The sequence below is a fragment of the Lithobates pipiens genome, unplaced genomic scaffold (genome assembly GCF_037356315.1).
Source record: "Lithobates pipiens isolate NorthernLeopardFrog02 unplaced genomic scaffold, aLitPip1_a1.2 Scaffold_8, whole genome shotgun sequence".
Lineage (NCBI taxonomy): Eukaryota > Metazoa > Chordata > Amphibia > Anura > Ranidae > Lithobates > Lithobates pipiens.
The window spans coordinates 31,645,752-31,668,973 of NW_027507903.1; the positions used below are offsets into that span (position 1 = coordinate 31,645,752).

The 23,222-nt window shown below is 42.7% G+C and overlaps 1 long non-coding RNA gene across 1 annotated transcript in view; it reads left to right on the forward strand.

Annotated features, from left to right (window-relative positions):
- The window catches only part of LOC143962792 (uncharacterized), a 98,386-nt gene extending 77,482 nt beyond the window's left edge, over positions 1–20,904 (forward strand). Inside the window, exon 3 of the long non-coding RNA XR_013270794.1 lies at positions 18,965–20,904. This is a non-coding gene — a long non-coding RNA (uncharacterized LOC143962792). The remainder of the gene's footprint in view (positions 1–18,964) is intronic.
- The last annotated feature ends 2,318 nt before the right edge of the window (positions 20,905–23,222 follow it).

The window sequence follows — 23,222 nt, forward strand, 5'->3', positions numbered from 1 at the left end:
TTGTATTTTCAGCTTGATTGTACCATTTACTCTTTCTACTGATCCTGAACTCTGTGGGTGGTAAGGAGTATGAAAACTTTGTTGAACCCCTAACATTGCCATCACATTTTGCATTATTTCTCCCGTGAAATGTGTCCCCCTATCTGATTCTATTGTTTCTGGGAGACCAAACCTAGGTATCAGCTCAGTAATCAGTTTCTTGGCGGTGGCTTTTGCCGTAGCTGATTTCACAGGATAACTTTCGGGCCAGCCTGAAAATAGGCAGATGCACACGAGAACAAATTCAAAGGGGCCGCTCTTAGGCATTTGTATGTAGTCAATCTGCAGTCTCTGAAAGGGATATTGGGCCCGGACCTGATGTTTACGTGGGGTTTTCACTCTCTGTCATGGGTTATTAATCAGACAGATTTGGCATGCAGCACAGTAGTTCCTTGCAGTACTACTGAATCCAGGGGCTAGCCATCCTTGGCTTACAATCCTATACATAGAATTGGAGCTGACATGAGTGGGTAAGTGGACAGCCGCTGCCATTGCGGGGTATAGAGAAGCGGGTAGACATATTTTGTCTCCTTCTCTCCATACATTGTCAAGGCCTGGTGCAGCTCCCTCCTTAACCCAACGGTCCTTCTCAATAGCCCCTGCTTGTTCCTGTAGTTCGATTAGCTGCTGCCATGTGGTTTCGGGCATACTCACCTGTACCGTGGCTAAGGTCTCAGGGCTTACTTCCCCTAGAGCTGCCTTCTTTGCAGTTAAATCTGCAAATGCGTTTCCTTTTGCCTCAGTTGTTTTTGCGCTCGTGTGTGCCGCTATCTTCATGATGGCTACTCTTATAACCTTTTGAAGATTGTTCAGGACTCTTTTGATTCCTTCACCATGTTTAACAGGTGTGCCTGCTGCTGTAAGGTAACCTCTAGCTTTCCATATGTGGCCATAATCATGTGCCACACCGTAGGCGTATGCGGAATCAGTGTAAATGTTCCCTTCTTGTCCCTCCAAGTGTTCTAGGGCTTTCTCTAGAGCGGTTAGTTCCGCTTCTTGTGCCGACATGTGTGCTGGTAGTGACTTTGCCTCAATTACCTGTGTGTCCGTTACCACAGCATAACCTGTGTGATATTTACCTTTGTCATCGGCAAATCTACTACCATCTATGTACAGTGTGTGTTCTGCATTTGCAATGGGTATGTCTGTGACATGTGGGAACCCCGTGGTTTCTTGTTCCATAAGTTGAAAACAATCGTGTTCATCAGATGTTATGTCCTGAAACGAAAGTGTGTCAGAATCCTGAGTATCTTGTGCTGTGTCTACACCATTATCATCATTACTCCCCCCTGTCAAATCTGTCTGTAATGGTAAAAGCTGTGCTAAGTTAAAAGAAGTGCATCGCTGAAAGGTAACATTGGGGGGTAGGAGCAAGGTGCATTGTAGACGCAGCTGCCTTGCCATTGATATGTGTTTTGGCTGGACCTGTGACAAGATGGCGTGTATGTCATGTGTGGTATGTACCACTACAGGATTGTCTAAGACAATTTCTGAGGATTTGTCAATGATAATTGACACTGCTGCAACTGCTCGTACACAGGACGGTGATCCTCTAGAGACAGGATCGAGAGCCGCCGAGAAGTATGCTACCGGCCTTTGTTTGATGTGTTGTTGTGTCAACACCCCTGTTGCGTGTCCCGTGATTTCAGCAATGTACAAATGAAATGTTTTGGTATAATCAGGGATCCCGATCGCAGGTGCCGAAATTAGTAACCTTTTTAAGGTGCTAAAAGATTCATGACCTGCTTCTGTGAGTACATAGGGTACTATTTTCAAGCAATCATATAATGGCTGCATCAGAGAACTGGCATGTGGTATCCATTGTCTACAATATGACACCATTCCCAGAAACATACGAAGTTGCTTAAAGTTGCGTGGGACATTCATTTGTCTTATGGCCTGGACTCGGTCTTCAGTGAGGTGTCGAGTACCCTGGGATATACAGTGGCCCAAAAAGACAACCTTTTTCTGACATACCTGTAACTTAGTTCTATTCACCTTGCACCCTTTTTCAGCCAGGAATTGTAACAATGATAGAGTGGCTTTTAAACAAGTATCGTTATCCGGACAACATAACAATAGGTCATCTACACATTGCAACAATACACAAGTGTCAGGCGGTAGCCATTCCCTATTTTTACTTTTAAAGGTTTAGTCAGTCAGTGGGGCATCGGACAAAAGACCGTCATAACCACTTATGGGTATGGTGTCACGGGATGTCATGTGTGGAGGGACTACTGAATCAGACAACAGACTGCGTGACGCTCCTGTGTCAACCAAACAAGGAATATGTTTACCTTCCACCTTCATCAACATGTGGAGCATTTTGTTCTCTGATTCAGCTAGGACTGGGGCAAGTCATGCGGTCGGATCGTCCCTATCATTGGTACGCCTCTGTCTGTAGTCCCTCGTGTCTCTGTCCGTGTTTCCTTCCTGTTCGTCTTTTATCCTTTTCCTACAGTCTCTTTTTATATGTCCCACCTTGTTGCAGTAATAACAGGTAAGAGGTTTACGGGAGGAATTCCCTCCTTCATTGACCCGGGCAACAGTGTTAACTCCCGGTGTCCTTCTGGGTTTAGTTTCTGCTAAATCAGCCTCTATGCCTTGTGCTTTCTGCAACAATGTTCCTCTGTCCCGTATGGCTCTCCATTCGGGAGTACATGCCTTCAGTTTGTCACCTATTTGGGGTACTAGTCCTTCCATAAACTGTCGATTGAAAGCCCTAATGGTGACGGGTAAGGCTAAATCTAGACCTTCGTCAGCCATCATGCTTTCCATGTTGAGGTAAAATTCTGTAACAGTCTGACCTGGGGCCTGTTTTATGGGCGCTGTCGAACCCCTTTCCTGCTGTTTCCCTTGGCAAAATTCTCGTAACTGAGCAATAAACAGGGGTCTAGAGTCTATATGACGGGGGTGTATTCCTGGTGGATCTGCCGCTGGATCCCCTTGTGGTCTATGTGGAGCAATTTCATTCATAAATTGATTAAACATCGTTAGTGTCATTTTATGTCTACACAAATCTTCCCCATCTTGCCAAGTTGCTTCATGTGTGTCTAGTAATTGTGTCACGAATCTACAGAATGCGGCAGGTTTTGCTACGGGATCAGGAGCATTCTGTATTAATGCCATAAGAGTGTCAGCCGACCAAGGTGTCCATGTCCTCAGAACGACTTGTCGGGTCACTGTAGGTGGCTGTCCTGCTTGACCCGCATTTGGATTATTTACTTGTATTACCCTAGTCCGACTATGGACTGGAGCTACGGGCTCTGGTCTTTGAGCGCCGCAATGCACACATTCCTGTGCCCAGTCTGTATTCTGGGTACCGCATACTCGGCATACCCATCCTCTTCCTCTTAAGGAAGGATAAAGTTTTGGTCTTTCATTACCTGGTGTGGTGGTGTTATAAGGAGGTGGAGTATCTCCCGTATTTACCCTATTGCCGGGAGCAGAAGGAAGACTTTTGTGTCGGACCTTCATATCCCATCCACCTTTTTCCTGACAATACTCCCATCCCTCCTCTTCAGCCCTGTTGGAAACCTTAATTAAACATTGTATTTGTGATACCCATCCGTTTTTCAATATCTCTCCCTGTCTGTCTTTCTTTATTTCTCCCCAACCTTCTACACTTAATCCATTTTCTCCATCCATCCCCAATTTCTTGAGAATCCTATTTGTGCCCTGTGCCTTATCCTTCCCATACAACATTGTAATTATGTCTTTAACAGCATAACATTTCTGAGATTCCTCCTGGGGTATACCATGTGTCTGGCCCATTTTGACAGTCTTGCCTAGGTGGCGTTTGGATCACTTACTAAGTGTCTCGTTGCCTTCTCCTCCTAGGGTGCCAAAATACTAAAAACCTCTCCTAGATGAGATTTCTGAAATCGAATTACTTTATATGCTAGCCAACTGACAAATATTATGACCAGACTGACGGCTACAACATATACAAGCATTCCCTTTTGGTGGCCAAACACATATGACTAGGTCTCCGGGACTTTGTGGAGACCTTTATTCCCTTCCCATTACCATGGAATCTCTCAGCATTCGTTTCTTATTCCTGCTTTATTGAGGCAGTCAGGACTTATACTTTCAACCCGTTTTTAGGCTCATGAATCAAAAAGCGTATATCAAACTTAAGTGTCGGACCCCCAAAGTACTCTTACGAGTTAAGGGCGCATTCCGTTACCCATTGGGATGATATATGTTTCAATTCACACCATACAAACAGGGCTTATTTCATTCACAACAGACAGATGACAAGTAGACAGACAAGAAACAACGGTAACATAAGCCAAAATATTAAGTTCAAGACCCGCTTACTACAGAGGTTGGTGTTTACCTGAAGAACAATTCAGACAGATCAGGTGGGCACAAATCTAAGAAGCACAGAGTTTATAAGAAAATAAAGCTTTTCTTACCTGCGCAGGTTTTGTCTGTGGTTCTTGATGTGCCCGACCATTTCGTTCCATCCTTATGTTCGTTCGCCTCTTGTAGTTTCTTTCTGCAGGTCCCTGTTCGCGGCGCCAGAAATGTTAGGTGTGACCTCAACAAGTCACCTATTTGTCAGGTTATGTTACCGTTTCCCAATTGTTAGTTAGAGTTCTTATCTAAGCAAAGAGACACGGAGGTATTCAGTATTTCTGCTCAGAAGTCCGTCGTAACTCTGACTCTCTCTGACTCTGAGCTCTTTATTACTTCTCTTTTATAGACAGAAAAGAGCAAACATCAGCAATGTAAAAAAACAACATTTTTGCAAAGAAAAAGCAATTCTCCGGGTGTTATCAGCTGATAAGACAATCTTCTGGGCGTAGACTGCTTTTTAGGGCTGATGCGGCCTCTTCTTGATGAGTACGTGACTAAAGATGACGAGTCCTTATTTTACTGAGAAGTATACAGAAAGACATGTATTTAGTAAGACATACTGTCAACCATTTTGTTTAGACACCCCTTAATCCTTACAGGTCTTATGTTGCTGGGGGGGTCAGTTATTGCTGAGAGGGATGTACTTTTGAGGGAGGATTCTTTGTTGCTGGCTGCTAGAGGGTCTGTTGATCCTGGCTACTGGAGAATCTATTGTTGCTGGAGAGGGTGTATTTTTACAGGGGGGGTCTATTGTTACCGGTAGGGGATCTATTGTTGCTGGGGTCAATCGTTGCTGGAAAGGATATACTGTTGAGGGAGGGGTCTAATTTTGCTAGTTACTGGAGGATCAAATTGATGCTGACTGGTGGGGGTCCATTTTTGCTGGAGTGGATCTATTGTTACTGGGCTGTTCATTGTTGCTAGATCTATTTTACTGCCTTTGTTATCATTAACAAATTCCATACAAAATACTTGTGTACAGTGGGCTAAAATGGCTAAATTTGGAACAAAATGGTTGCTTCTGATATAATGTTCTTGCTTATAAAAAGTTCTGAGTAAGATTTTGTACATTTACAGTGGATATAAAAAGTCTACACACCCCTGTTAAAATGTCAGGTTTCTGTGATGTAGAAAAATGAGACAAAGATAAATAATTTCAGAACTTTTTCCACTTTTAATGTGACCTATAAACTGTTCAACTCAGTTGGAAAAAAAAAAAACTTTTATAGGGAGGAAGTAAAAATAAAAAAATGAAAGTGGTTGCATAAGTGTGCACACCCCCCTATAACTGGGGATGTAGCTGTGTTCAGAATTAAGCAATCACATGCAAACTCATGTTAAATAGGAGTCAGTACACACCTGCCATAATTTAAAGTGCCTCTGATTAACCCCAAACAAAGTTGGGGTCTTCGAGCCTCACCGGCGCTCTCTCACCTCTGGCCAAATACGGTACTGCACACCCCAGCGGCTTGAATCCTGCTGGTCTTGCGAGACAATGCTCACAAAGCAAATCAGGTTTTTTTGTTTTTAAAAAAGCTTGTATTGCGAAACGCTCGTAAACCGCATTACTCGCAATCCAAGGTTCCACTGTACTTGGTTCTGTATTCTCTAAAAGGGGTGGTACTGGGAGGTGGGTAAAGGGAGGAATGGTGCTCGGTAGTGGGTAGGGGTTGGAGTCAAGGGGTGACTCGGAAGGGAGGAGTTCCTGCACCTATTTTCTGAGAAAAAAAAGCTGTGTCACCCTATCTGTTCTCCGAGTATAGGGGCTGCAAGTCCGTGTCTGTAATGGGCCTTTGCTACAAAACTACAACAAGGTGAAACAGCTGGGTTCTGCAAGCAAGAGTAGGCTGGAGGAAGAAGAGGAGCTGTATATAGAGACTGTATATAGGAGAAGCTGTCCCTGAAGTCAAGTAGGCATCCCATAAACTGCCATCCTTATCCAAGTTTATTACCTTTACCTGCGGTTCCTTAGGGGGGTGCACTACATAGGATTTATGCATGCAGTTACCCGCTAATACAAAAAGACAAACAAATTGTTCTTTATTCTGTATAGGGGCCGTGCGTCTATGTGAATGAGCCCTAACTGATTCAATTCACTTTTGTCCTCTAAAGCCCAAAATATTGGTTTTAGGTAGCCTTTACAGGTTTTTTTACAATAACTAGTAATCAATGGGTGAACATGCTCATTAGGTGCCCCTTGCATCAGCTCTAATCAATGTGTTATTTCACCCAGCGAAGGTTGGAGGCGGGGTGAAGGAGGATGATTGATCCGAGTCTCCTGAGTACAGTCATTTGTCATTCAATTTACAATCCACAATCAGCCCTTTGAACAGATGGAGAACCAGTTAATCCATTTGCTACATTACAAGTAACTCGGGGTGGCCACCTGTCTTTTCATCACTAGCCGAAGGAGCTTTTACAGCTTTCTATCCAATTTTTCTGTTGTAACTTACACATTTCAATGTAACAATGCTTATTATCATCATATTTAAAGCAGAGTTCCACCCAAATTAATAAAAAAAACAAAAACAAAAAAAAAACCTTCATCCTTCAGAACCACTTTAAAGTTGCACATTGCATGAAGGTAAAAAACAATCAGTGTGCAGCTCTTCCTTCAGCCCCCCAATACTTACCTGAGCCAGATATCGATCCAGCGATATGCATGAGAGGCCCTCTGTTGTCAATCATAGCCAGTGAGAAGGGAGTCTAATGAACACAAAGAGATGGCTCGGAAGCGAGCATATACTAGTGCCCTCATTGCAAGTGGTATGATATAGGTGCACTCGACAAGGGGGAAAGGCCCAGAGCGCCAGCAGGGAACCAGAGAAGAGGAGGATCTGGGCTGCTCTGTACAAAACCATTCCACAGAGCAGGTAAGTATAACATGTTTGTTAAAAAAAAAAACTTTAATCATATGGTCACTTACCTCAACCACAGTTCCATGGAAACATCAGACAACGGACGGTAAAATCACAACTGTATTCTGGATAACTGAAGATATCTTCTTTTTTTTTTAAACTATCAAATAGGAAAAAGATTATTTTTATTTATTTACATAAATGTACCAATGTAACAGTTAAAAAAAAAAGAAAAGAAAAGGAAATTATCCACTTACCCCCCTTCCTGCCGAGACCAGTTTTTAGCTTTCAACGCTCTCACAGTTTGATTGGTAATTACTCAGTCATGCAACACTGTACCCAAACAAAATTTTTATTGTTTTGTTCACACAAGTAGAGCTTTCTTTCAGTGGTATTTAATCACCACTGGGTTTTTGTTTTTTTGCAATATAAGCAGAAAAAAGCAATGATTTTTTAAAAAAACAACACTTTGAGTTTCTATTATAAAGTTTTGCAAATAAGTAATTTCTGTTCAGAAATTTGGGCCACTATTTATACTGCTACATATCTAAAAACTAACCCAAATTAGTGTATATTACTTGATCTGTGTGAAAGTTAGAATCTCATTTCTTGAGGTCCTGAAATGTCAGGACAGTACAAATACCCCTTTTTGGAAAGTAGACATTCCAAGGTATTTAGTAAAAGGCATGGTGATTTTTTTGAAGTTGTAATTTTTCCCACAATTCTTGGGAAAATGAAGAATTGTTTTTTTTGGGGTTTTTTTTACACAAAATTGTCATAATAACAAGTTATTTCTCACACACGGCAGAGGCATTCTTGCAACTACACCCAAAAAAACATTTTGCTACTCATCCTGAGTATGGCAATACCACATGTGTGGGACTTTTTCACAGCCTAGCCACATACAGAGGCCCAACATTCAAGTAGCACCTTCAAGCGTTCTAGGGACATAAACCACACATCTAATTTCCTGACTACCTATCAAACTTTTGAAGATCCTGGACCACCAGAACAATGGAAATGCTCTCAAAATTACCCCATTTTGGAAAGTAAACACCCCAACGTATAATCTATGAGTAAGTTTTTGGAAAATGTGGAAAAAAAAATAAAAACGTATTGTTTTTTTACAAAAAGTTGTCAATTCATAAGATATTTGTAACACATAGCATATACATAGCAAAAATTACACCCCGAAATACATTCTGGCGATACCACATGTGAGACTTTTACACAGTCTAGCAACATACAGAGGCCCAACATCCAAGTAGAACCTTCAGGCATTCTAGGAGCATAAATTATACATCTAATTTTCTGGCTACCTATCACACCTTTAAAGGCCTTAGAACACCAGGAAAATGTCCACAAAATTACCTGACGAGACAGGTAACGGGTACTCAGGTACTTTGATGGGCTTATAGACGGGTCCTCTTTATTTTGGGGGCAATCATTACTGTACACTGTAACAAGGTAACTTACTGTTTCCAGATCTCCTCCTCACACAGAATTGGTGTGTAAGAAGGAGAACCTGGTAACAGCTAGTTACCGCGGTTTGTTTACATTGGTGAACGGGGAAGTGCACGAGCGGCTTGAACGAGGACAACACATTTGACCGGCTGTGATTAGACACAACCAGTCACGTTGTAAAGAGCCATTTTCATTGGCTCTTTACCCTGATCAGGGATGGGCTGTGTCCGAGGGACACGCCTCATCTCCGATCACCGTGCTGCATGGGACCATGAAGACATTATATGATGTCCGCCTGGAGGGATGAAAGGTTCCTGCCAACGTCAATTTGTATTAGGCCGGGTGGGAAAGGGTTAAAAAATGATACTAAAGCAAATTATACATTATCAAAATTTAGCTGGTTCAGCATCTACCAATCGACTTCTGTACAACCAGCCTGTTGAATTTTCCCTGCTCAATCAGCACCGGCTATAGCCAGCAGAGCGGGGAAGTCTCTTCACTAGGGATGAGCTGAACACCCCCCAGTTTGGTTCGCACCAGAACATGCAAACAGACCAAAAAAATGTATGCGACTGTCGTTAGGCCTCATGTACACTGCTGCTGGTAAACGGATATTCAGAGGCAGTTGGATGCTTTTTTCAGCTGCCCCTGAACTCATCCAATGTTATCTTATGTGTACATGTGAACATGCTCGTTTAATATCATTTTTAGACAGTTGAGTTTAGAATCCTTTTTTGAAAAGCAAAAAAATTATTTCAGACAGGAGTTCAGTGGCATTTCAAGCGCCAAATGCGTCTAAATGCTGCTAAACGCGGTAACTTGCATTCAGCTGCGTTTGTTTACAAGCGTTTTTCCTTTTTGGGTATTTAAAAAAGAACGTGGCAAAACAGACGTTTTAAACGTGGGTCACTATCTGTCAAATTAAATCAGTCAGGAGAGGTTGTAAAAACGTCCCATATACATTAAGCCTTAAAGTCTATGGAACACGAACATGAAAAATCAAAAGTGCTAATTTTAAAGTTATTGCCATAAAAAGTGTCTAAGGACCCAGATCCTGCTCCAGGGGTAATGTATCAATGCAAAAAAGTTTTAAAAACAACCGTTTTTTCAGGAGCACTGATTTTAAACACTTTAGCCCCGAAACATTTGGCTGCTCAATGACCGGGCCATTTTTTGCGATACAGCATTGCATTGCTTTAACTGACAATTGTGCCATGCGACACTGAACCCAAACAAAATTGACATCCTTTTTTTCCCACAAATAGAGTTTTTTTTTACTTTTTACTATAATAAATATCCCACTTTTTTTTTTTTAAACACATGTTTAGGCATTTATATGTATTCTTCTACATATTTTTGGTAAAAAAAAAAAAAAATCGCAATAAGCATACATTGATTGGTTTGCGCAAAAGTTATACCATCTACAAAATAGGGGATAGATTTATGGCATTATTATTATTATTATTATTTTTTTACTAGTAATGGTGGCGATCTGCGATATTGCAGCGGACAAATTGGACACTTTTGACACATTTTTGGGACCATTTACAATTATACAGTGATCAGTGCTATAAAAATGCTCTGATTACTGTATAAATGTCACTGGCAGGGAAGGGGTTAACACTAGGGGGGATGGAACTGACTAGGGGAAGAGAGAGATCGGTGTTCATACTTGGCATGAACACACAATCAGTCTCCTCTTCCCTGAACGAACCGGGATTTGTATGTTTACACACACAGATCCCGGTTCTCGCTCTGTCACGAGCGATCGCAGGTGGCCGGCGGTCATCGCGCCTGCCAGGCACTTGCATGGGCTCACGGCACAGGGGCCCCTAGTGGGCAAAAGGTGAAGTGACATAAGGTAACGTCGTTTCACCCAGCCCTGCAATTCTGCCCCGGTAAAACTTTGGCAGCTAGTCGGCAAGCAGTTAATAATACTTAAAGTGAAACAATAAAAATTAAATATTCCTTTAAATATTGTGCCAAACATTATATATATATATATATATATATATATATATATATATATATATATAGATAGATAGATAGATAGATATATATATATATATATATATATATATATAAAAATGGTGGTTGTTGTAATATTGTATGTTACACTGTATTTGGCAGTGGTCTTTCAAATGCAATTTTTTTGGAAAAAAAAATACTTTAATGAATTAAAAAAAATATATATAACACTAACCAGAAAAGTTAGGACATTTTTGTTTGGTATAATGTGAAAGATTTTATGTAGCAAGAATCGTGGTCGTTTTATTCCAAGCAAAAAAATTGTGATTCTCATTTTGGCCAGAATCGTGCAGCTCTACTGTATAGTAATAAAAATAAAAAATAAATTACATAAAGTATACAGTATATAACACAATTCTGAGCGTCCAGTCTACCAGGGACAGTATACTTACAATGGTGACATTTAAACATTTAATTTCATTGCCGCCTCAAACAGTTGACTTTGTGTTTTCAAATCAGAACATAAGGACTGTGGGGGTTTCTGAATGTTCTGGAAACATACATTTGTTGATGCTGGCTGAAAGAAAAGTACATTGGGTACAATATAAAATGTCCTTTTGGATAACATTTGAAATTTTCTAGCAATGCATCACCTCAATGTATCAATGTAATAACACGTTTTAAAGCAGTTTTCAGGATACATGAGAATTGCTTTGTTTGATTTTCCCCTACAGCCAACATTCTACAAAAAGAAATTCTAACCTATATAAATAATTCAGACAGACTCCCTGCCCTCACATTGCCAGTGGTGTTTACTATATCTTTGCTGATAAAGGAAAACTAGGGGTAGTAGTGAATTTGTCTTTTCTTAACCACTTGCCGTCCATCCTCCATAGAAGATTTTTTTTTAATTATTTTTTTATTTTTATTTTTTTTTATAGTTACATAGCTGGTTAAAAAAAGCCACAAGTTCATCTAGTTCAACCATAAAAAATTAAAGTATAAAAAAAATTAGAAAATAAAAAAATACAATCCCATATACCCAATCCTATACCCACAGTTGATCCAGAGGAAGGCATAAAAAAAACCCAGGGTTTTTCATTATCTGGCCCCAGTTTATTCTTCTGGCCTTTCTGCCACCATGGAATGCAGGGAGACCCCTCCCTTTTCAGGAGAGCAATACTAAGCTTACCTATACATCTTCTTCATGCCCCTCTGGCCTTGAAATCGCAGCCCCACCGGCACACTTACCTTGTGCTGTTTGTCCACATATTTTAATGCGATTTAACAAAACATTGAAAACGATCTCACCATTCAATACCACGTAAGTGGATTACTGTAACACTGTAATATTTAATTATTTATTCAATGTTTGTGATATTCCACTTTAAAGATACTGATTGAAATATATATAATCATACTTTAGATGAATTCCTCTTTTCTTTGCACCCCTAAAGAAGGAGCATAACTGTATCCCGAAACTTTGCGCAATAGTTATAGCGTCTACAAGATAGAGGATAGAGTTATAGCATTTTTTAGGCCGAAATAGGGGATAGAGTTATAGCATTTTTTAGGCCGAAATAGGGGATAGAGTTATAGCATTTTTTAGGCCGAAATAGGGGATAGAGTTATAGCATTTTTTATAGCATCAGTTTAGGTCGATATGTATTCTTCTACATATTTTTGGTAAAAAAAATTGCAATAAGGGTATATTGATTGGTTTTTGCGCAAAAGTTATAGCGTCTACAAAATAGGGGATAGATTTATAGCATTTTTATTATTATTATTTTTTTTTACTAGTAATGGCGGTGATCTACGATTTTTATCAGGACATCGCAAAAAAATGGCCTGGCCATGAAGGGGGGTAAATCTTCTGGAGGTCAAGTGGTTAAAGCGGTGTTAAACCCAAAAGCAAACATTTATTATATTGCAGCTTACCAATTCTTAGATGTGATGGCTGCATTTGTTTTCTTTCTTCTGTTGATCCTGCCAATAAGTCTGTTTCTCAAAAGCCCAAGCGCTCCAGCAGAATGTATAGGTTTACATGGATGAGCTAAACCATTTAGCACAGGCAGGGGTGATAAACATGATCAGCTTTTATTTTTTCATGTAAAACCCTTTTCCCAAAAGAAGAAAAAAACCTGCTTGCTGTAACTGATTACCATATTTGCCGGCGTATAAGGCGGCTGGGCATATAAGACGACCCCCTACTTTTCAATTTAAAAAATTGTTTTTGTGCTGTACTCACTGTATAAGACGACCCCCTTGTGCAGGAATTCCGTATGTTCAGAAACGAAGTTGGCGCCGGGTAACATGCTGTCTCACAGTATACATATAGTATACCGCCCTGAGCCAATCACGGCAAGCTATGCATTCTATTATTGCATACAGTGCCTGCTCGGATTGGCAGAGGCTGTTACATCATCAGCCCGCGCCTCTGACTCTCACAGCCAATCCGAGCAGGCTGCAGAGGTTGTTACTCCAATCCGAGCAGGCGCTGTATTCATTAATAGAATACATCACTCGCCGGGATTGGCTCAGCGGTGTATATTGTATGTATACAGTATTACCGCACACTTGGCGAGTATCCGGAGGGCTTAACATCCAGCGGACGGCTGGCATATGATAACCCCAGCTTTATATCTGGCGTATAAGACGACCCCAGCTTTTTGCTCATTTTTTTTTACTGTAAAAGGTCGTCTTATACGCCGGCAAATACGGTATAAAGATTGAGTCTGGCTTTGATTTGTTGGTGTATTCAAATCTGCTAATTGCAGTACTTAGCCCCCATGCCATTTGTTTGACAACCTAGCCTAGCCTAGAAAATGACTTATGCCGCGTACACACGACCGAACTTAGGTCCGACAGATTTTCGACAGAGTTCTGACGGAGTTCTGACAGAGTTCTGATGGACTTTCCGGAGGAACGGACTTGGCCACACACAATCACACCAAAGTCTGACGGATTTGAACGTGATGACGTACGACTGGACTACAATAAGGAAGTTCATAGCCAGTAGCCAATAGCTGCCCTCAAACGTCGGTTTTTGTCTGTCAGACTAGCATACACACGAGCGGATTTCTCGGTAGGAACTAGGTCCGGCGGAGTTCTGGCGGAAAAATTTGAAACGTGTTCCATTTCTGAAAGTCTGTCAGACTTTTGCAAATCAAAAGTAGCCAATAGCTGCCCTCGCATCGGTTTTTGTCCGTCGGACTAGCACACACACGAGCGGATTTCTCGGTAGGAACTGGGTCCGGCGGAGTTCTGGCAAAAAAATTTGAAACATGTTCCATTTCTAAAGTCTGTCAGACTTTTGCAAATCAAAAGTCCGCTGCAGCCCACACACGATCGAATAGTCTGCCGGAATCATTCCGTCTGACTTTTGATGTTGAAAAGTCTGGTCGTGTGTACGCGGCATTACTGTTTTTTTTTTTTTTTTTTAACATTTGGCTCCCATTGACTTCAGTAGTGTTTGGATTCACCCTTTAGTTACTTTACTTTATCAATGGTCACCAAACCTGCTCTGAACCAAACTCAGGTTAGTTCAGCATATCGCTATTCTCGATAAAGTGACCGACTCATAGGGATTGATTTACTTATGTAATACAGAATGTTTATGCAAACTGAATATTTTAGGGGTCTATGTATTCAAATAATTTGCTAAGCCAATTTCTTAAAGTGATTCTAAAGCTCAATTCACACCTGACCGTTATTGGAGTGGCACCATTGATTTGAATGGGTCTCCCTCCACTCCAAAACACTCCAAAGAAGCTCATGTACCAAATCTTGGCACAAAGCCAGGAGCGTTTGACATTGCGATTTTTGCCGCAATTGTAGAGCATTTTGTCATTTGACAATTGCAGCAAAATCGCACCGCGTTTGGGGTGCCATTAAGAGATAATGACATTGCAAATGCTTCCTGCGTTTTCCTGCGATTCTGGAAAGGTGTGCACAGACTGTTTTTTTTTTTTTTTTGTTTTTTTTAACCACTTAAGGACTGGAAGGATTTGCCCCCTTAATGCCCAGGCCATTTTTTGTGATATGGCACTGTGTCACTTTAACTGACAATTGCGCAGTCGTGCGACGCTGTACACAAACAAAATTTATCTCCTTTTTTCCTACAAATAGAGAATTCTTTTGGTGGTATTTCATAACCTCTGTGTTTTTTTTTGACGCTATAAACAAAAAAAAGACCGACAATTTTGAAAAAAAAACAATATTTTTTGCTATAGCAAATTTCGTCATCAGTTTAGGTCAATATGTATTCTTCTACATATTTTTGGTAAAAAATAAATAAATAAATAAAAAATCACAATCATAATAAGCGTATATTGATTGGTTTGCACAAAAGTTATAGCGTCTACAAAATAGGGGATAGTTTTATAGCATTTTTATTATTTTTCTTTTTTACTAGTAATGGTTGTGTTTAGCAATTGTTAGTAGGACTGTGACATTGCGGTGGACAGATAGGTCACTTTTGACACTTTTTAGGGACCATTGGCATTTATACAGTGATCAGAGCTAAAAAAGCCCACTACTTACTGTAGAAATGTCACTGGCAGGGAAGGGGTTAACACTAGATGGCGATCAAGGGGTTAAGTGTTCCCTAGGGAGTGATTCTAACTGTGGGGGCAGTGTAGTGACTGGGGGAGGAGACCGATCAATGTTCCTAATCACTAGGAGCAGAAAATCTGTCTCTTCTACCCTGACAGAATGGGCACCTGTCTGTTTATATTGATCGTGGGTGGCTGGCGGCCATCTCAGTTGTTGTCGGCCACGCACATCGGCTCTGGCGTCACGCACGCCCCCTAACAGTCATATAGCATCCGTCGTACCATGACAGCAATTCGCCCAGGAGAGCCAACCTGCCACAGTACAACTGCGGCGGCTGGTCTTTAAGTGGTTAAATAACAAACATGTTATACTTACCTGCTCTGTAATGTATTTGCACAGAGCAGCCCCGATCCTCCTCTTCTCAGGTCCCCCATTGGTGCACCTGGCTCCTCCCCCTTCACCAGTGCCCCCAATAGTAAGCCACTTGCTTTGAAGGCACTGATGCATGCTGTCCCTGCTCTATGTGTTCATAGGACACACAGAGCCGTGACTCAGCCCTGCCCCCCCTTTATCCTCATTGGCTCACTGGCTGTGATTGACAGCCAATGAAGAGAGAAAGACCTAGGACAGCTGAGGCTCCCGTACACATTGCTGGATTGAGATGAGGCTGAGGGGAGAGCAGCACACAGGAGCTTTTTTATAGTCATACATAGAATGCATGAAGGTAAAAAAACCTTCAGCCTTTACAACCACTTTAACAGCTTCAGCCCCAGAAGATTTGGCTGCTCAATGACCAGGCCATTTTTTGCGTTTCGGCACTGCGTCGATTTAACTGACAATTGCGATCGTGCGATGCTGTACCCAAACAAAATTGATATTCTTTTTTTCCCACAAATAGAGCTTTATTTTGGTGGTATTTGATCATCTCTGCGGTTTTTATTTTTTGCGCTATAAACAAAAGAAGAGAGACAATTTTGAAAACAAAACACAATGGGGTTGATTTACTAAAAACAAATCCACTTTGGGCTGCAAGTGCACTTGGAAGTAAAGTCGCTGTAGATCTGAGGGGGACATGCGAGGAAAATAAAAAAACAGCATTTTTGCTTGTACATGATTGGATGATAAAATCAGCAGAACTTCCTCTAATTTCAGAGCTTCCCCTCAGATCTAAAGCGACTGCACCTCTAAGTGCACTTGTAGTGCAAAGTGGATTTGCCTTTAGTAAATCAACCCCCAATATCTTTTACTTTTTGCTATACTAAGTATCCCACATTTTTTATCAAAAAAACAAAAAAAATGTCTTTCTCTGTTTAGGCCGATATATATTCTTCTACATATTTTTGATAAAGCAAAAGTTATAGCGTCTACAAAATATGGGATAGATTTATGGCATTTTTATTATTATTTTTTTTACTAGTAATGAGATTTTTATCAGGACTGCAACATTATGGCAGACACATCGGAAACTTTGGAAACATTTTTGAAACCATTGACAATTATACAGCGATCAGTGCTATAAAAATGCACTGATTACTGTGTAAATTACACTGGCAGGGAAGGGGTTTACACTAGGGGGCGATCAAAGGCTTAACTGTGTTCCCTGGGTGTGTTTCTAACTGTGGGGGAAGGAGACTGTCTAGGAGGAGAGCGAGAGATCGGTGTTCATACATATTAGGAACACACGATCTTTCTCTACTCCCCTGAAAGAACCGGAATCTGTTTACACACACAGATCCTGGTTCTCTCTCTGTCACGAGCGATTGCGGGAGCCTGGCGGTCCAGCTCCGGGAACAAATGCTGCGGGGTGCGCACGCCCCTAGTGCCCAAAAGGCGAAGCGATGCAGGGCAACGTCGTTTTGCCCAGCCATGTTATTAAACTGTGTTAAAACCGTGTTATTAAAACTGCGACGGCTGGTCGGCAAGCGGTTAACCACTTTAAGATTGCTCCACGCAGTTATACTGCGGCAGGGCATCCCTCCTGCCTGTACGGGATTTCATGTGCACAGGGTCTGAGGCACGAGCAGTCTGCAACCCGCTCCCGCTGTGATTGGACACATCGGGAGCCAATCACAGCCAATCAATGTTCCCTGGGACCCATCGATCGTTCTGACGAGAGACAGAACAGCGGTCTGCCTAAGTAAACAATGCAATTGTATTCTGTCATACGAGAATTTTCGTAAGTTTAGTAACCTCTTCATATTCTATATGAGGAAAAAAAAAAGGACAATCATTCGACCGATATTTTCATCATGTGAACGATGCTTAAGTGTATCTAATGCCGTGTACACACGGCCGGACCTTTCGACAGCAAAGGTCCAACGGAAAAACTCCAGCAGACAATTCAATCGTGTGTGGGCTTCATCGGACCTTTGCTGTCAAAAAATCAGATTGACTTTAGATTTAGAACATGTTTCAATCTTTCCGATGGACTCGAGTCAGGTGGAAAAATCTGTTCGTCTGTATGCTAGTCCGATGGACGAAAACCGACGCTAGGGCAGCTATTGGCTACTGGCCAGGGGCGGACTGACAACTCAAGGGGCCCCTGGGCAATAGGAGATTATGAGGCCCCCTAGCTATAGGAGAACATTATGGGGACCCCAGGCCATAGATTATGGGGCCACACAGTATACACGCACATACAGCATACACACACAGACACACAATATACACACACAGTATACACACACAGAATACACATACACACACTCAAATGGTACTGGAGAGGCGGGGCAGCTATAATCTTGTTTTTTTTTAAAACACAGATTTTTACATACTGTCCCTGGTTTTATTGAGGCTGACAACCCTGATGGGGCCCCTTAGTGGCATTGGGCCCTCGGGCAGTGCCCGAGTGCCCAAATGGTCAGTCTGCTCCTGCTACTGGCTATGAACTTCCTTATTCTAGTCCGGTCGTACGTCATCATGGTCGAATCTGTCGGACTTTGGTGTGATTGTGTGTGGCCAAGTCCATTCGTTCGGAAAGTCCGTTGGAAGTCTGCCGAAAGTCCGTTGGGAAGACCGTCCGACCTAGTCTGCCGGAAACTCCAGTCGTGTGTACACTGCATAAATCTGCTAGTACATCTAACACTACACCTCCCACCAGATTAACAATGCTGCTGTATAAAGGTGTCTTTGTCGCTCCTTCATCTCGAGTGGAGACACCCTAATACAGAAGGTGTGTTACTGGCCAGATCACTAGGTGAAAACGGAGAGGAAAATGCTGAAAAAGAGAAAACTATAGCAGCCACTACATCTAATGTTTGGTGAATACTACATTTTTTTGTGTTGGGGTCAATACTGCTTCAAATGTATTGTTTGTAATGTTATTATCTTCTATGAACAGCTCCATCTAATGGCCATCATGCGGTACATTACTTTGATTTTGGTATTTCAGGAAAATACTGCATTGTGGCCACAAGATGGCAACCATGGGAGATAATCATATTACAAATAGTACAGCATGATTGTGGTTTTCTTTTCCCTTACACATGACTGGCTATTGAAAGTGAATACATCCCTATAGACACACATTGTGAGTAGATGTTGTAAAGCAACACTATGGCAGAAAATATATGACTGCCTCCACATACAGATAAATTAGAAACTTTACATAGAAACACATTTTTCAAAATTTGACAAGCGTTGATAACTATATCTACATCAAGGTGATCTCTTTTATAGGTATATCTAAAAATGCATTTTCTTTTCTTTTCTTTAAGACGGACACAAATCCACAGCAGATTGAATGACTGTTACAGATTGGATTACATTTCATCTGCCACCTGGCTTGACAGTTAAAGTGCAGAGCAGTTGTTCCAGTATTCAGCGGATCCCTCGGCTGTCACCGCAGCTTCCCATATTGATACCTTTGGATCTTCAGAGGACAAGCTGTCATCGTCTGAATGTCACAGTACAAATGGGAACTCAGCAATGCATTCTCCTCCCTGCCCGCTGCCCCACACTCAATCATATACAGGCTGCAGCAGATGTCCATGCTGAGGCCAAACATTACATTTTGTCAGCACTGTCTTGAGCTCTGAAACTGCAACATTTATTTCATTATGTTTTATTTACTATACAGTTGTGCTCATAAGTTTACATACCCTGGCATGAAAATGAATGATAACACGAAAAACTTTTCTCTCACTCATGGTTAGTGTTTGGCTGAAGCCATTTATTATCAAACAGTGGCATCACTAGGGGGTGGCTTTTGGAGCTATAGCCCTAAATCTGGGGCCCATAGCCCCAAGTATCTGCAGGGGTCCCCAAGGGGAGGGGAGGCTCTCTGGGGACCCTGATGTAAGCGGGGAGCTCTCTGGGGACCCTGATGCTGGGGGAGGCTCTCTGGGACCCTTATTTAAGGTGAGGATCTTTGGGACCCTTATTTAAGGTGAGGATCTTTGGGACCCTGATTTAAGGGGGAGGATCTCTGGGGACCCTGATTTAAGGGGGAGGATCTCTGGGGACCCTGATTTAAGGGGGAGGATCTCTGGGGACCCTGATTTAAGGGCGAGGATCTCTGGGGACCCTGATTTAAGGGGGAGGATCTCTGGGGACCCTGATTTAAGGGGGAGGATCTCTGGGGACCCTGATTTAAGGGGGAGGATCTCTGGGGACCCTGATTTAAGGGCGAGGATCTCTGGGGACCCTGATTTAAGGGGGAGGATCTCTGGGGACCCTGATTTAAGGGGGAGGCTCTCTGGGGACCCTGATTTAAGGGGGAGGCTCTCTGGGGACCCTGATTTAAGGGGGTGGATCTCTGGGGTACCTTCCCTATCATGGAAATAATGGGCTATCGGTCATTGGGCTGCATCGGGTAAAAAGTTGGTAATAGTTTGTCCCTGAGCTGGTGGAATCGCGGCTAGAAGCCAGGATGCCTAGGTGGTGGTGGTACAGCCAATACCGTAGAAAACCTTCCTTCATGAACCTTAGACATAGCAGTTAAAGCAGGTGCAAAAAGGTGGGTTATATATATATATATATATATATATATATATAGTGGCCCCATTTACTTTAATTGGTTAAGATTGGCAGGTGGTAGCACCCACCAAAAGCAACAGGAGGCTTAATTCCTTCTGCGGCATGTGTACACCTTTGGCTGCTGTAGCTAAAGGGGGTAGGGATTGGGGATGGTAAAACCGCTGACTCAACTGCAGGGTTTTACGAGTCCTAAGAGTGCCGCTGCGGAATGAACCTAAGGGCTCATTCACAAGTGCAGCAGGCACCTCTGAAAAGCAATCTGAGTGTGTGTTGACAGGTGGTGAGGAGGTGATATGTTGCCTCCTCACCACCTGCTCCATTAGGGGCACAGGGGCGCCGCCCCCCTGATCCATGCGTCTGGCCCCTAACCTACACGCAGAGCGTGGGACCCATGGATTTCAAAGGGGTTTTTCTTTTTAAAGCATATGATTAGAGTTTGAGGCTCTTATTGGCTTCAAAAAGGTGGGCCACCCAGTTGTGTGACAATAGCGAATTAATATTCGCTATAGTCTTCCTGCTTCTCCTCCTGGGCAATCAAGAAGCGGGTCTTAAGACCCAATTGGCTGAGAGTAGAAGTGACCCTATTGGCCGGGAGCAGAAGCAGGGGGGGGGGAGCCGCCAAGGAGGAGAGGCAGTGGGAAGCCACCGAAAGCTGCCCGTGACCTGAATGGAGTAAGTACAGGGCTGGTGGGTGGATGGGCAAGTGACGGGGCGGGGGTTGTTTGCCGGTCGACCGAGCGACGGGGGGGTTTGATCGATCAACTGAATGGGGGGGGGTGGTTTGTTTGCCGCCTCCCCCAAAAAAATGGAGCAGCTGCCGCCACTGGGCTGAAAAATTCTATTGGCTGTGGATAATAAAAGTCTCCCTACCTTTACTCCTATGATGTGCCTACATGTTAATAGACTTTCTAAAATAAGAACAACCTATAAAATGAATTATTCAGAGCCGCCCCGCCTGATAGATGGTCCCGATGTACTTTTTCATATCCTTCCCCTCGCTCTGTGCTATTGATGTGCTCTGGTTTGTGTTAATCAGAGACTGTCTGCCCTGTAGATTGTGATGATACAGCTCCATTATAAGCAGAAACAGATGGAAGCGGATTACACTCAATACTTTCCTATGTTGCTTCTCATATTCACTGCCGGGCTGATTTTTCCAGAGCTCGAAAAATGAAATCATTTTGTGCAATGTCTGCCTTGCTTCTAGCAGGACAAAATGCACACATAAATAACAATATAAATAGTTATATACAGGACTTTTTTTCTCATTTTTTCTCAGATAATAGGTGTAAAAACTCCCCCCTTCCGAATCACCCCTTATATCTGCCCCGTACTCACCACCGATCTTTGTTCCTCTTGGTTCCACCCTCTACTCACCTCCCAGCATAGCTCCCAACTGTCCCCGATTTCGAGGGACTATCCCTGAATTGGAGCAATGTCCCTCTGTCCCTCATTCCTCCTCCTCTGTCCCTCATTTTGGTCTGATCTATATATTGTATATAACACTCATTTATCTTTCAAAAAGTGTTTCCCAGTGCTAAACTTTTCATCCAATTTCTAAATTGCTGCATTTGTAAATTCCAAAAGCCAATATAAAGGAATGGTAGTGGTAAAAAGTACTTGTGAGTTTAACCAATCATTTTTTTTATACAATTCTCCTTTGAGGGGGTGTGACAGGGGGTGTATCCTATGCCTACATACTTTTGCAAATAGGTGTCCCTCATTCCCATTTTAGAAAGTTGGGAGGTATGTCTCAGTACTGCCACATTTAGAGAATACAGAACCAAGTATCATTTTGTATTGCTAAGTAATTTTTATGGAATTTCTTAATGAGAACAAGAAAGACAGTAAAATAGTTTCCCTGTAGCTAGCAACAATAGACCCCGCCAGCAACAGTGGTGTCACTGGGGGGGGGGGGGGGGGGGGCTTTTGGGGCTATAGCCCCGAATCTGGGGCCCATAGCCCTGAGTCTATGCAGGGGTCCCCAAGGGGAGGGGAGGTTCTCTGGGGACCCTGATGTAAGTGGGGGGCTCTCTGGCGACCCTGATTTAAGGGTGAGACTCTCTGGGGACCCTAATGTAAGGGATCTCTCTGGGAACCCTGATGTAAGTGGGGGGCTCTCTGGGAATTCTGATGTAAGGGGGAGGCTCTCTGAGGATTCTGATGTAAGGGGGAGGCTCTCTGGGGATCCTGATGTAAGGAGGAGGCTCCCTGGGGACCCTGATGTAAGGGGGAGGTTCCCTGGGGACCCTGATGTAAAGGGGGGCTCCCTGGGGACCCTGATGTAAGGGGGGCTCTCTGGGGACCCTGATGTAAGTGGGGGGCTCTCTGGGGATATATACACACACACACACCTATATTACTGTATATACATGTGTATGCCCGCCCAATCGTATGTCTCTCTTTACTATGCCGCTATGAGCTCTAGCCCCAGATCTTTTGTAGACCCCTGGCCAGCTATATAAACCCTCCAGCAGCCAGCAACAATAGACCCCCCCCCCCCAACAGCAACATTAGACCCTTCCTTCAACAGTACATACCTCCCAGCAATGATTGACCCCCCAGCAACATAAGACCAGCAGGCAGCGGGGCACTTGCGGAAGGGGGCGGGCACTTGCGGAAAGGGGCGTAATCTACGCCCCTTTCTGCAGAGAGCTATCCCGGAAGTGGGTGCAGTTACCTGGATTATCCAGGTAACTGCACCCCCCTCCCCCCTGAAAGGTGCCAATTGTGGCGCCGGAGGGGGGGAGGATTCCGATGAGCGGAAGGTCCATTTTAGGGTGGACCTCCGCTTTAATATCTATATTTATAAGCCTGTGATAAATAGATTTATATGTCTCTCTGACTATATTTATCTCTGTGAGTGTTTAATAAGAGTATTAAAATGATATGAATACACTTGCCAGAACCTGTAATAAATACAATGCAGTCATTCACTGGTGATACAGGTATGTCAAGAAAAAGATGAGTACAATGACATAAGAAATTTCAATAGAT